Raw genomic sequence first — 16,554 nt, 5'->3', positions numbered from 1 at the left:
GTGATGTAAAAATGATTTATGAACAAATTTTACGATATCCCACCCCAAAGAAGATTGCGGGGGCGTTAACAATGAAAATTTTCAATTTCCAAGCGATAGCTCCTATAGACTCCAAATTTAGTGAGAGTGTTCTATATGTAATATAAAAATGATCTTCGAGCGGATTTTACAATGAATCACCTCCAATAAGGTTCGCGGGGGTGGGTGTTAACAATAAAAAATTTCAATTTCGAAATATAGCTTCTAAAAATTCTAAATATGGTAGGAATCTTTTATTATTCACATAAAGAACATCTCTAAATGGATTTCAATAAAGTCTACTTCCGACAGGAATTGCGGGGGTGGGTGTTAAAATCTAAAATTTTTATTTCTAAGCTGTAACTTCTACAGACTCCAAATTTGGTGGGGATCTTCGTGTATGTAGGGATATTCGTGTATTTCCTTACAACAATCGTCTTTTGGCAGCGGAGAAAAAGTCATTGAGAGGTTTCAAAAACTTAACTTTACATGTAGCTATCCAATCAACGGACTAAGAATTTTACATTCATTTTACTTTTTGTGGGGTTGAGTATACGCTTTTACAACATGATTCCTAAGGAAATTCTTGACCTACCAATGCATACATTTAAAAAATGTGTAAAAACGCATCTAGTACAGCGAGGTTACTATACATTTCATGAATTCCTCAATGACAAGGTAGAATGGAAGCAGCCAGCCTCGCTCTCATCTCCCGCAAGATAGCAAAATGATTGTAAATGTTGATGTTGGAAAAGAGCAACTACTGAGTTTCTTGCCGGCTCTTCTCGGTAGAATCTGCTTTCCGAACCGGTGGTAGAGTCACACAAACATGCATACTTGACGTTTCAAAAGTGCTTATAAAGTAGGCCTACTTGAAATAAATGAATTTGAATTTGAAATTTTTGCAGACTACATAACCGACGAATTCTTTTATTGCGGGATCGCGGAAATGTAACAGATTAAAATGAATGCATTTTCCAAGCACATGAGATGTGGAAAAGAAATTTAGTTACTTATTACAATAGAATTCATAAAAAACATGCACAATTAATTTTCTATAAAAAATTGATGTCACGGAGAAAATTTTAGTTAACAGAAAATTCGTCGCACTTGAACCTAGACAGATTTGAACTTCACATATGAGACTTGCAATGACTTTAACATAAACTTTCAATGCTCATTTCAAGTTTTTTTCTTCATGTCAATTATTATTAATTTTTGGAAGAAAGGCACGGAAATGTTATAATGATTGCACATTGAAAGTTACAATGAATATTAGTGAGAAAAATCACCTGGATGAAAGATACAGGCTAAATCGATGGAATTTGGAATTTGGGTAAGTCTAAACAATATCGATGCTTACAGTTCTATCCGCGGGGCCTATTTATGTTCATACAAAAATAAAAATAAAGGAGAATAATAAAAATATGAAAAAAATAAATAAAAATGAAACATAAAATGTAATTTATTTCCTTTTTCAATTCGCCCAGCGAAGCGGGCTGGAAACGGCTAGTATAAATATATATATATATATATATAAATATATACATTACAAAAGTATTTTGGTAACCCAGTCCACGACATTACTTATTAAAGTGAAAGTTCTGCACATCATCATATCAACCCGTTTCGTTCCACTACAAGGCACGGGTTTCCCTCCCACAATTCGAACGGGTTAAGGTCGCAGTCATCCACGCCAGCCCAGTGCGAAGTAGTGGACTCCACACACCATTGAGAACGTAATGGAGAACTCTCAGGCATGCAGGTTTCCACACGATGTTTTCCTTCACCGTTAAAGCAAGTGATATTTTAATTGCTAAGAAAGCACAAAACTAAGAACATGTTGTTATAACCCGTGTCATCGCGGCATCGTAAAAGAATGGTAACTAGACCACATAGAAATAGAAAATCTTAAGTAGTAAAACTCTGTAAAATAACTATACTGATCGAATCCTGAACGAGGAAATAGCCCAACCTTCCCAAACATTGACTAAATCATTGAATAATTTCTAGTGCACTTCAAAAAAGAAAACTTACTATGGTGTGTTGATTTCTCTACAATGGTGAGAGAATAGCGTGCGAGTGTGTGTGGTCTGTGTATGTGTGTTTTTGGGTGTGCAAAATAATGTGTGTATCTGTATGGATGTTTATGTTATATGAATTTTTATTTTTATATGAATTTGTTCATGATTATTAGGATATATGAATTTGGGGACTAAACGAAGGAGAATCAGAAGGTCTAAATTCCCAAATCGTATCGGAGATCGAATCTGGGACATCCTTCTCATAAGACCACAGTTCTCACCGCTGAGACTGTGAGGTCTCCTATATTAAGCGTAAAAACGATCACAATGACACGGGACATGAGTGTCCCCACCGTTAAGATGTTACAAGCCTACTAACTAATAGGTACTACGTGGTGAATTGGTGACAAGGAAAGATTTATGAGAACTGTCATGCTGGAAACATGCGCACCATTTCCCACCGTCTACCGCCTGGACAAAGGCGGAATATTGCATTAAAAACGCATTAGTGTGAAGCTTTGACTAACGTTGGATCTGAATCACTAATGTCTGACACATACGTTAAGAATTCTAAGCGAATTATTCCGCGGGTGTGATAAAACACGGTGAACAGAACGAAGTTCGTGCACGCTTCGCTACATAAAGTATTCCTATCCCTATCCCTACTAATATTATAAATGTAAATGTAAGTTTGTTTGTTACGCTTTCACGCAAAAACTATTTAACCGATCCTCATGAAACTTTGTACACATATTCTTGGAAGTATTAGAAGTAATATAGGATTCTTTTTATCCCGACATTAAGCTCGGTTCCTTTGGGAGAGAGGATGAGTGTTTAACGATTGTACACCACAACTCCGACAAATTATAACCGATTTAAATAAATATTTTTGTACTATAGAGGTTATAATATGTGTTTAATATTGCCCAAACTGCGGTTCAAGATAGAGAACAGAACTCCTCAGCGGACAGCAGCAATCCCCTCATTTAAGGCTTAGCGATACTGAATACTTTAAAATTTTTAGATCTACAATTATATTTAATGCTACATAAAAACAAAATCAAACGCAGCCGAAGTCGCGGGCAACAGCTAGTATTGTATAAAATAAAGCCACTTCCTGCTGTCTTTCAGTCCCTTTAATAAGTGCTTAGATCTTCAAAACTACGCATCGGATGTTGATGCAGGTTCATCATTAAATGCATAATATAGTATAGAAACACAATTTCAGAGGTTTCTAATGTGATGACGTAAATAAACACATTTTTTTGCGCTTATATTGCTAACGCTGGCTGAACCCTACGACTACGAGAAAGATCCAAATAATGTACTACATTGTAATAAATTCAAATAGAAAGATAAAAACTTACATACCCGTGAAAAGCAGGAGCGGGTCGCTAGTCTCTACTTATAACAATTATGAATAAATCTGAGAACATCTTATTGTTACAATACATAGATGGGAGACATGTGGCAATAATAAGGCCAAATGTTCATGAAAGGCAATACTATAACACTAAGGTATTCCCTAACTGTTATAATAGTAACTTTAATATGAAATAAATAAAAATAAATATACTACTACAATACACATATCGCCACCTAGCCCCAAAGTAAGCGTAGCTTGTGTCATGGGTACTAAGATAGCTTTGAATATTTTTATGAATATAATACAAAAATACTTATAATATACATATAAACACCCAGACACTGAAAAACATTCATGCTCATCACACAAACATTTTCCAGTTGTGGGAATCGAACCCACGGCCTTGGACTCAGAAAGCAGGGTCGCTGCAAACTGCGCCAATCGGCCGTCATAATATTGAACTTATATTTTAATATTATGTGTCATATCTAGCCAATAATGTTTAATTTATTTAACAGATCTATGACTCAGATTTAAATATATTGTGCATGGATGCCAGCAACCCAGGCTCTGCTCTTAACTCCAATGTGTGGCAGAGTCACCCACTCAGCCAACACTTAACTCCATTAAATGATAATTGGGCATGAGGTTTTTTTAGGTATTACTTATTTTACGTTTTTTGAAGAAATTCCAACATAGATTTTTAATCGTCATGGTTTTTTTTTCAGACGAAAGTGGAAAAGTTTATCCTCTGTGGAAAACTATAATGACCCCAACTTAAATACTATAGAAGGGACACAACACTATTGTATGCATGAAACTTGTGACTGTATGCAATACAGTAGATCGCTGTAAAAGTATACTGGAAGAATGTTTCAGGTAAAGTAAATAAAATGCTGTCTTTAGATAGCATGTTTGGGTCTCCTAGATTGAAAACTGTAGTAAATCATGTACATAGTTTGATGGTCAGGTGTTTTATTTCCAGTGTTTTTCAGGTGTTTGTTTAGAGCAAGTATGCATTATAATCCAATCACTGCTGGTAAGATTGTAGATGCATGTTGTGTTTTGCACAATATAAAAGCCACAACACAATTAAAGCAATTCTTCTGCAACAGGCATTTAACTTTTGTGTGTTATTAAAATTATTTTTATAAATCTATGAGGAGACAAATAATACAAGGTAATAAAGATAAGACATTGAACACTGATTTTTATTTACAGTAATTTAGTTTAAAAATGAATACATGTAAAAAATGAAGACACTTTTCAGCTGGCTTCTAATAAAAGCAGGAGGATTTCATTTTTTCTTTAAATAGCAAAGTTCATTTTGTAAATCCAAACCTTAATATTACCCTTTTTATATTCATTCCAAGAATTATTTATTTTATCTGATGAAGTTCCTTATAGATAGAAGACGGAATTCTTCAACAGATAACAGCAAATCACTTTGTTCACGATTAGAGCCGAGTTAGAAAGCTCTATCACATAAGGAGATGGTTCACAGAGACTTCAACGAGTAAACCAGGGTCTGCTTGAAGGTTGGTCACTGCAGCAGGCTCTTGTCAAAAGACTGGGGACAAAGGCATATATTATGAGTATGTGTGTTCCAAGGGTTCAACATAGTGTTTTGTCCTATTAATCTATTAGGTTTTTAATTATTCTACAAAAATTTTTTACTCTGTTACAGGGATGCTGGTCACAATTTGTGCAATACCTAAATGGGTCCACAAGTTAATAAAAGATTAAAATTTAAAAAGAAAATTGAATAGAATGCACAGCCTCCTAGCTTTAGGTTTAAGTTAAAAAATTTAGTTAGCACCACCATGATAAGTACAAGTTCATAAGCACCTGTGATAGGCGTACATGAGTAAAGAATTTGAATTTTTGATTACTCCCCATATTTGTGTTTTTTTAATTAAATGACCAGAGATACTCTTGGAAAGACACCAATTTGATACCTACTTAGACTTCATATTATGCTTAAACAGTGCAAGTTTTCATTACTCACTTTTCGCTCTGTGGGAATTTATTTATAAAATTTGAGCGTACGCAACCCAATGCCGCTTCGCCGGGTAACATCCGTTATTGCAGCTGCAGTGTCCAGGCTGATCTGTCTCAACTCTCCAAAAGCAGCGCCGAAGTTTGCTCGATAAGGAGCATTTTGTTCTTCTTCTTCTTTTGATTTACGACACTACGAAAGTGCCAAAACAGCACAATGTACTTTGCCAGTGTCAAGTAGCTGAGCATTTTGTTTGTTTTGATTATAAATTTATATATTTTCACTAGCACGAAATAACTGTCAATTTGACATTTACAGGTTAATTATAATTAGTTTTGACATTATATCTTCTTACGGCACACAAAATATTGGTTTTTTGGATTCCTTCGATTGTTTTACCTCGGGTATAACAATCGAAGGAATATGGATATATATGGCGGGTATCCATGCCAAAAAAACAGAAAGATCGAAATTTATGGTCTTTGCGAATACATGGCTGTACGTTAATATACCTTTGCCTTTTCACTATGGAAAAAAATTAAGAAAAAATCCGTGGTTTTCACAATCAAAATATAAAACAACATAATTACATAACTTTTAAAGCAACACAGGGTGTATTATTCATACGTGTAATTGTATTATGTTGGTTATTAATTGACCAAAACAAGATTTATTCTTATACGTAAAATTATTACCAACGTTAAATAACTAGTGCAAAATAAAAGCAGAAGCCTATGGTTTAATCATGATAATATACACTTTAGGAATATTTCAAAGTGTGAAATTGTGTATAAATCAGCCTTATTACCAAGTTAGTGCAGCTGCGCTGTGCTAATTGTAATTGAAAGAGCTATAGGCTTCGAAAAGCCGAAGATGCTTTAAATATATCTTTTAGGTTGTTACCGGAGTACATAGTTTTGAAGCATTTTATGTTATTTATTGGCAACATAATTTATAAGTAATTCACAAGTTAATCTTTTCCGATACCTTAGAATAGTCCTCTCCTATAAATGAGGTCTATGAACCCAACAATTTCTGTTTTCCGAGACACAGTCTCAACTAGTTCGGAGAACAGGTGCATTTTTTATCTGTGCAAAATAAAACAAAATTTTTATATATTTTGTCTTATGTTTAAGTACTTTTGATTCTGTTTTGTTTCTCTTTATGACAATAAAGCATTTTGTCAAAAAAAAATGAGACATTAATAATTAGGATAATGATGGTAAATTTTATCTAATATAATTATGGCTTTTTTTCAGTGGCACTTTTCATAATAAAAAATTCATAGAATATTATTACCTACTGCTAGCCAGTTAGGCATGGATACCATTGTTGGTTGCTCTATATACTCAAGGGAAACTTTGTGTACTTTATTATAAATTTATAAAAATAAACAAAGTTACTAACTACACAAATGCTGATTGTTTAATAAATAATAAAGCTTTATATAAAAATGATTTTTTTCTTTTAGAGTAGAAACTTACTAAGCATGTAGGTATGTTTTACAAAACTAGATGTACCTATGCTGAAAAATTACTGGGATATTTATTAAAAATTAAAGAGATAATTTGTTATGTTCTTTCTATCTTGTTTTATTTCTTACCTAATGGAGTTAGTTTCTCTATAATTTTAAAGGAACTGGGTAACTGAATCTCAAATTAAAAATTCAAATCTTCTATATATATCTTTATTGTATGGTTAATATTGATTTGCATTTGCTTATCTTGTTTAGTACTGTCCATCTGACCCTATTCTGCAAAGTATACATAAATCCACCAATGTTCATGTATCCCAGATAATGTATTGTTGGTGGGCTCCACCAAACAATGGTTAGCTAGCTTATCTTGTGGTTTGATGATCTGCAAAGTGAAAAATGTAGTTATTTTTTACCCGACTATATTGTAAATAAAGTGGTGATAGCTTAGGGGTATGGGCTTTAGCCTCCCTTTCCTTGGAACAGAGAACCCCTGGTACTCTTTTGAAAGAGTAGGTCTGTGTTCAGAGAAGTAGAATGTTAAATATGCAATCATTTCCAAAAGCAGTAAAATTTAAATACCAAAACACAAACACTTTCTTTTGATAATATAGGAAAAATATAGGTACCAATTATAAAATTCAAACAGGTAATCTCAGGAACTATCAGTCCGTTAAAAAACTGTTTGCATTAAAAGGGATACTGGCTCTACTTTAACACTGGTTATCGCAGGGTATCACCAGTAAATGGGATGCGTTTGAAAATTGGTAGGTAAAGATGTTTAATCTCTCATTAATGGGCTTTATATTAACCCTTCGCACTTAAATAAATTAAAGTAAATTAAAGTACAAGTAAATTTTTAGCTACATTACATTTGCAAAGTTTTCTAAGCTAACCATCTTACATGAAATAAATAAACCACCGCGGGATGCGCTTGTCGGCCGTCTACCTAGATGGCACTACCAGTTGTTCGTCAGGTTGTTACTCACGCTATCGTTGTGTTACGCAAAAAAGACCCTTCGTCTGTATGTATCTGTGCATAATTTTGTAACTAGGAGAGTTCATAGTGTGTTCTCTCCACTTAAACTAAACAGTATGTTAACAGCTGTCGCCTAGACCTTATTATGTCACTATATGCGGTTCATGTCTCTGCCTAGCAGCCTGCTTAGGCGTTTTACTTGTTTTTTATTTTTATATTATAGATATTACACAGATGCAGGTTAACCGTATACTGCAATCTTACCTGGTGGTAACAGATTCTGTGATATATTAAACCAATACGGACAATCGGCTTCTACACCACATCGTACCGTAACAGCGCGCGCTGGTTCGCTTTGGAGCGTCTTTGTCGGTAAGGCGGTAGGTAACTAGCTGCGGCCGAAGCCACCCACCAGACCGGGCCGGAGAATTGAGGGAGGTTAAAGTTAAATTGACTGAAAGACACATACTGAACTACACTCAAGCAATTTAATGAATTTGTTAACAGAAAAACGAAATATTTAACAATTTTTGATACTGCCTTTGAATATGAACGTATCTTGTTTATGGAAAATAGTTTTTACATTTAGACCTTTTGAAATTTTTAAATAGGGGATGAAAGTTTTTAAGAAAGTCCACAATTTTTGTAGTAACAGACATGCAAATTGGTATATAAATTGGCAATAATATAATGAAATACATATTAATGCTTTTTTTAAATTTTTACCACCAAAGGGGTAATTATTTTAAAATGTTATTTAAGGGAATTTTTATTTTTCAGAAGAAGCTAAGCTTAGGTGATATCAGTCTGATGTAAATATAATTACATTAGACTGCCCAATTCTCAAAAAACCCTCGCTCGAGAAGAGAATAGAAGATAATGAATACGGAGAGAAATAAATGATTTAATATATTATGAGACTTAAATTTCAAAATTTAATGATGTAAGTTATAATATTTCTGTGCCAATATTTGTAAGTAGGAGAGTTAATAGTGTGTTCTCTCCACTTAAACTAAACAAAATATTAACAGCTGTCGCCTAGACTTTATTATGTCACTATATGCGGTTCATGTCTCTGCCTAGCATAAAAAATAAAGCAAATTCTAGCCCGGCGAAGCGGGCTGGGTACGCTAGTTTAATATATTTTGAAAATTTAGACCGGCGGATGCTTATAGGTAATCGATGTTGAGTCCAAAACAGATTTTTAATTAATATTCGTTTGGCTGTTTGTCTGTCTGCCTGTCCGGGCATCACGTAAAAACTACTGAAAGAATTTAAATAAAATTTGGTAGAGTGGTTGCCGGTATTCCGGCAACCACTAGGTCCAGGTTGACCTTGAATATCGAAATATATATATATATATTCTGCTTTTGCTTTTTCGGAAGGACATTTGCCAATAACCACCTTAGGGGTTGCTACGGCGTCACCGGGGGAGTGGGGCGAGCGCGAAAGCTCGCCATGAGAAGAGCCCCAGGGCTCGACGACATGGGGGGGGGGGGGGGGATTACCAGCTCTTAGTAAGGTCTTTGAAAGAATTATATTAAATAAACTTTTGAAACGCTTCAATGTAAATAACTTACTACATCCGGAGCAGTACGGTTATACTAAAGGTCGTAGCACTACGGATGCAGGCGTTAAAATTTTAAAACATGTGTATGATGCCTGGGAACGTTCGCAGAATGCAACTGGTGTTTTTTGTGATCTAATCCAAAGCATTCGATTGTGTTGATCATAAAACCTGACTAGCCCACTATGGTATCAAAAACGATGCACTAAATTTGGTTGCCTTTTATCTCAGTGACAGAACCCAAAGGGTTTGCATAAAATTCACAGGGGTCGGCTACGTCAATGGGTGTCCCACAGGGTTCAAAATTGGGTCCCTTTTTTTTGGTGTATATAAATGATCTACCATGTCAGTGAAACCTGTGACATTTCACATTGTACTGTTTGCAGATGATACACAACTATTTTTTAAAACTGATAGAGGTAGAGATAACTCTGAAGATGCAAGCCGTACTATGTCGCATGTGTCGCACTGGTTTACTGTCAATAATTTACTTTTAAATGCAAAAATAAAGTAAGTGTGTGGAATTTATTTTTCCAAATGTAAAGAAAGTGAATAAAAATATAAGTTCTTCTTCAGTGGGGTACCCATATAGATACACTAGCAGGTAAACTAAGCTCGGCTGCCTACGCCGTCAGGAAAATTAGCACAATAAAATGGTTTATTAAGCCTTTTTGATTCTGATGGCAAAATACATCAATATAAATCGTCAGAACACAAAAACAAATGAAAAAAACTTTTTAATTTGTGTATGTGTATATATCATACATATACCTTGGCGCTTTAATTTCCAACAATGGAGGTTGCGTAGAAGAAGTAAAGCGACGTATGAGCTATAGCAGCTAGAACTGCGATAGACAGGCTGAAGAAAATATGGAAAAACAGGAACATAACAAAAGCTACTAAGATCCGGCTTGTTCAAACACTTGTTTTCCCCATATTTATATACGCTGCAGAGACGTGGACTTTGCGTCTAGTCGAGAAGAAGAAAATTGATGCTCTGGAGATGTGGTGCTGAAGACGAATGCTGGGAGTGTCATGGACCGAATTTCGTACCAACATCTCTATACTCCAAGAAATCGGCATTAAACTCTTCGGACACGTCTCCCGGCGTGAGAGTGACTCCATAGAGCGTCTTGTCGTGCAGGGCAAGGTGGAGGGCACTAGAGGTCGAGGAAGGTCACCCATGCGATCGACCGATCAGATTAAGTCTGCTGTGGGTGGCCCTTTGCACGAGTGCACCAGGCTTTCGGCCAGCCGAGAGAAGTGGCGGATGCTCGTGGGGCGTGTGACATCTGCCCTCAAACCACCACCACCAAGACCACTCTGCCAAGAGTGTAACGACAAAGAAGAAGATGTGTATATATATATATAAGACTTTTTTTTTTTAAATTTTGTAACTAAGAACCTAAATATTTACAAAAAAATTATTCTATTTCATGTAGGTATTGTGCTACATCGGAGATCATTTCGGAGACCTAAATCGAAAATAGAAGTTCCAATAAAATGTACCCAACCCGAAAAAATCCAATAGACTATCATCATTATAACAAACAACCCTCGGGTAATAAAATACAGTTATTTTCTACTTACATAGACCTCCCTTTCTCTGTCGTATATTTATCAATTTAGACCCGATGCCTTGGGGCAAGAAAATGTCGTATTATACATTGTTTGGAGTTCTTGAAAATGTTAAATGCTTACACTTTTTCTGTAATTTTTAAAATGTTACATACATATCAAAAATTATGACCTGGTTTACAGTGAAAAATGATAACAGGATCACTTTTATCCAAAACTCCCAAGCGGTTTCTATACGTAGCATTGTACTAGAATGCTAAATCGCCCGACTTTTTCGGTACGATGGTAACAAGCCACGGCTTAAGCCTCTAATCAGAAAGACCCGGCCAGACCCGAGAAAATATAGAAATTATAAATTAACCATACCTATCGGAGGGCGCGCACAGAAATGGTTCAATGGGGTCTGTAACAAGGCTTACAGCCTTAAACCAGGCCTGTTTACGGATCGTGGGCATCAACACTGGGTAACAAAGACCCTAATGCTGCGGATTTAAAGAGAATTTCAACGCTGCCTCCAGAAACTACAAAAAATCTATAACCAGTGCTAGATTGAGGCTCATCGATAGAATTGGCCAGAGATTAGCTAAGATACCTTCTGGCACGCATGCCTTCTAGTCTCTGTCCAAAGCTATACAGGGCAACTTCTGCCGATCTACATTTCCACCTTTAAGCAAACCAGATGATACCGTTGCCCACACCGCTCAAGAGAAAGCCGAAATTTTGTGCACACTCTTCGCCTCAAACTCGTCTCTTAGTGATGGAGGGAGAACACCACCTTCGATACCGCGATGTCTAAGCTCTTTGTGTGACATTCGTTTTACCCAGAGTTTTGTGCGCAAGGCGCTTTTCTCTTTCGAGGTAAACAAGGCCAGTGGGCCTGACGGTATTCCTGCGGTCGTGCTTAAAACGTGCGCTCCTGAGCTGACTCCGGTTCTAACGCGTCTGTTTCGGCACTTTTACTCTGCCGGCACGGTTCCCCCCCTACCCCTGTTGTCAAAGTAAATAACATTATCTAATGAAATTTCTAGGCTAACCTTTTACCAATCGACTTTTACTAGGCAACCAATATAAATTGTCTATGATTCTTGCCACAAGTAGTCGTATTTTGTGTTTGTATTATCATATTTTTTTATTTTTCGAATGGATTTAAGGTTTTAATTTCGATATGTATCTACATAGTCAAACTCCTTTGATGAAAAAAACATATGTATGAACGGTTCAGTGTATTGAAAGGCTCGATGGTTACATTATTAATTAAAGGTTTATATATAATATACCTACTCAAACAAAAGGAGTTTGAGTCGAAAAAAGGTGGCGACAAACAATGTTGAATTTTTATGCCGCCAAATATAAAATTTTCGGTTATAATAACTATTTCGAGTGTCTTTTTAATAGCTGTGGTTAACGCACAGGTCAGAGAGACTTTGGTGTAAAGTATATTATAGTTTTGTGTTTATATTTTGTGCAATATTTGTTGTTGGTAAGTGCTTGTGTATTGTATTCGTCCGCCGAAGTTCCAAGCTGGGGGAACATGGAGGCAGATCCTCCCATGCCCCCTGATCTAGGGGAGCATGTAGAAATCCACAGCCTACGCCGACTTGCTCTGGTCGCAAGCGACCACTAGTAGAGAAAATCCACGCCTCATTTAAAAAATCTATCAGTGATCCTGCATCTGCAAATCCCTCTATTCAGTTTGAAAATCTAGATCATAGTCTAGAAGAAATTGAAAATAAAAACCTGAAGCAAATCCGAAACAAGTTGAAACTTTATTACATTCAGGGTTCGTGCAAAAACTACAAGGCGGAAGTTCATCCAGACCATTCCTTCAAATTCCATTAATTAACACTATAGAAATATTGCTTTTGTTTTTTTTCCTTACATTAAATATTAATTTAATATATAATAATTAATATATATTTGTGTCTCAACTGTACCATTAATCGTTTTACTGTTATTTAGAGAAACAGTTGAGGATCTCCTCGTGATAGGCACTGCTGTTTTACTAATTTGATGCACAACGACTTTTCTTCGAATTTTTTTACCTATCTTTAATTAATTCGGGAACTCGAGCCACACTCATTTACGTCTCTATCATCATTATATTTTATATAAACTAGCCTTCCAACAGCCCCATTTGCTAAGCCATCAGAAACGTTTATATTTGTTGTTATCATGTAGAAGACGTTTACCACGAATACAGTTTCGTAAGGTAATCCTCCAGTATCAATTAATTACATTTTGTGTAAATAAATGGAAGAAAGTAGTTTGCTCTGCCGAAGTAGCTTCAGCTTTTTGAAAAGTTACAAAACGTGATTCTAATAAGTTTAACTCGAAATCGTAAAGTTGTTTACCATTTCCAATTTGCCACAAAAGCAACGTGCAGCAAAGCAAAGCGTGGCAGGGTACAGGGTAGGTCAGAATTATACTATAAGTTGGATAAATAACTATTGTAAATGAGTATTTGCTGCCCATATGTTACACTCAATTTGTACCCAAAATCACTGATTATACTGTGATAAAATTGAATAAAAGACATCCGAACTAAAGTAAACATCGTTTCAAATTCACCTGACATAATTTCTTATTTTTCTTCAGGCACTCTTAATGTTGGTATGAATAGAATAGTTATTAAATTTCTCTAGTTGTTTTTTAATATTGTTTCTCAGATGACTGCGCCATTACTGCTGCTGAAGCATCAGTTGCGTGCATAGAGAGTATACACAGGGACCAGGGTATACAGATGATATAAAATGAATAAAATCTTCTTTACAAGTTATAAAAACTTAAGGATAGGATTTTTATAACTACTACAATGCCTTATGTTTTTTAAAACCCGTACTGGAGATTTTTTTAATTTTATATCATTTGTGCTTAGTGCATACCCTGTATGCAGGCTACTGACAAGCATCTTAGATTAAATCATCATTTAATACCAGTAGATTGCATTCAGGGCCTAACTGGTAGTGGAATAAAAAAACACTTTTAAAATATGGCTACGAATATCGGTATTTCAAAGAACAATTTTTTGCACTGGAAACCTTGTTACGGACACGCTTCTGATTGAAACCAAATCTTTTTGCAAACTTTATTCATCAACGGTTCGAAAGCATGCAAAGCCTAACCTTGTTAGCTGTGAAAATATTTGCACAATCACAGCGAAGCGCGCAGCGGTACACCGTTGGTGCATAAGCCTAGGACAAAAGCATAGCATTTTACTTGAATAACCTGTCATTCGCACAGCAGTAGATAATTATTTTGGGCATTCAATTCGCTTAGGTAGGACAATAGAGTAAGGGTCGATGCACATTAACACAAAGCAGAAGCGACAATCAGAAATTTTACGTAAAATAATAACTCCAAAACATAATGCACGAACTAACTCGATAATTAATTTGCGGGGGTGTTAAGTTTAGTTGTTTATTAATTACGTTTTGGATTGCTTTAATTTTAGACGATAGGGTATATTCACATTGACACAGATAAAAAGATGAAAGCATATTAAACATATAACAAATATTTAAAGAGTTTATTTTGTGACTCATTTTTCGGTACATGTAAAAACGCTACTGAGTTGCACTGTCTGACTAATTAACCATTTATCATCATATTTTCTTATTTTTTTAAAGTTTACAATTGACGGACCAAGCTGATGGGTGTTATTTCGCAGGGCATCCAAGGAACATGGTTATTTGGGATAAGCAATAAGTGCGCGCGTAATTTCAATTATACTCAGCGCTCATTCAACCTAGCTGAATAACGACTGGGCTAAAAAATGTGTGACAATTTTTAGCCCAGTCGTTAAAATGAGTTTTTAATGGCACACGATAAAAATTAGCTTAGCACTTCTGTTCAGTTAATACGAAAGATTAAAAGTGGCTCTCTTGTAGAGAAAAGCTTTCCTTTGCTACTTCATATGTTTGTAATCAACAATACATAATATAATATTTTTGTTATTAATAAAGATGAAAAAAAAATGCAATAACAATAACGGAATGTCTGTTACCGTGTGATTCCTGACAGTTTTAGAAGCGCAATTGTCAAAAGTTGCGTGTTTATTATATACTAGCTGACCCGCGCAACTTCGTCTGCATCAAATCGGTTATTATCGGATTTAATATCTTTTAGCATTTCTATACCCGTAGCGTCTAAACGATAGGTCCAGTTTGAATAATTTAAAGAGAAATTATTATTTATTTGGATCTGATAGGACCATATTAACATTTGTACCCGTGTTTTGATTGACAAATTTTAACAAAAAGCGGTTATTGTGTCCAATTGTAACAATTAGGCATTTAGCCTCCCAGACTTTTTCGTAGGTAATAATGATTACTTTAAACATGTCAATCCATCCATCCATTTATAATATAAGTAGGATGGCACGCATGCATTCGATCGCTGTCCCATATGCTTTGCGACTCGCTGTTATCTGTGAATGGTTATGTCCTTTCACTCCGACGATATTTATCCGATCTTAATTAAAATTACACAATACATGCTTGATAGTATACACTTTCAAATAAAAAAAGAATTAGTAAAATCGGTTCAAATTTAACGGAGCTAGGAAGTAAAATTGATAAAAATTTTCATCTCATTTCCCGGGAGAAGCTTATTGTTTATCGGGATAAAAAGTAGCCTATATGTTGACCCGAAATATCAGCTACCACTATACCAATTTTTATTTGAATCCGTTAAGTAGTTTTCACGGGATGTCGGGACAGACAGACAGACAGACATACAATAATTAAATAAAAATATGTTTTGGACTCATTATCGATTATAAGGCATTCCCCGGTCAAAATTTTCAAAATATATTAAATATAAAGAAATCTTCCAGTTAAGGTTTTATTATAAGTATATATAGATATTAATTTTGTAATAAACAGTCATTATTAACCGACTAACAGAAAGGAGAGGTTATATATAAATAAATAATTTATATACTACGACAACGCACACATCGCCATCTAGCTCCAAAGTAAGCATAGCTTGTGTTATGGGTAGATGACTGATGAATACTTATTTTCATGAATAATATACATAAATACTTATAATATACCTACATATAAACACCCAGACACTGAAAAACATTCATGCTCATCACACAAACATTTTCCAGTTGTGGAAATCGAACCCACGGCCTTGGACTCAGAAAGCAGGGTAGCTGTAAACTGCGCCAATCGGCCTTCCGATATATATATATATATCGGAAGGCCGATTGGCGTATATATATATATATAGATAATAGTATGTTTTAGTTTTTTTAAATATTACCAACTTGCTATCCCAGTGCACCTGGGTTGTTTTCGTTTATTATATTACAGTACCAATAAAATTTAGAAGTTGATCTATATAATAATACGTGAAGAGAAAACTTTGCACCCCTTTAGGAGCGAATGTCGTGGTCAGGAGAAAGAATTGCGACGTGTTGTTATAGTAGTCACATATTTTGTCGCTTCAATTCTATACACCATTGAGAAATAATATAGCAAAGAAAAAAAAAAGTTGCGTTAAAAATAAATTCGCCGTTTTATGGTGGCGGCCATCTTGGA

The 16,554-nt window shown here is 35.2% G+C and overlaps 1 protein-coding gene across 1 annotated transcript in view; it reads right to left on the bottom strand.

Moving 5' to 3' along the window:
- The window catches only part of LOC120636661 (dystrophin-like protein 1), a 274,699-nt gene that overhangs the window by 128,018 nt on the left and 130,127 nt on the right, over nt 1-16,554 (bottom strand). The gene's annotated exons all lie outside the window — the stretch shown is intronic.

Source organism: Pararge aegeria, chromosome Z (genome assembly GCF_905163445.1).
Source record: "Pararge aegeria chromosome Z, ilParAegt1.1, whole genome shotgun sequence".
Taxonomy (NCBI): Eukaryota; Metazoa; Arthropoda; class Insecta; order Lepidoptera; family Nymphalidae; genus Pararge; species Pararge aegeria.
The sequence above is the reverse complement of the archived record's forward strand: the minus strand, read 5'-3'. Positions and strand labels throughout refer to the sequence as shown.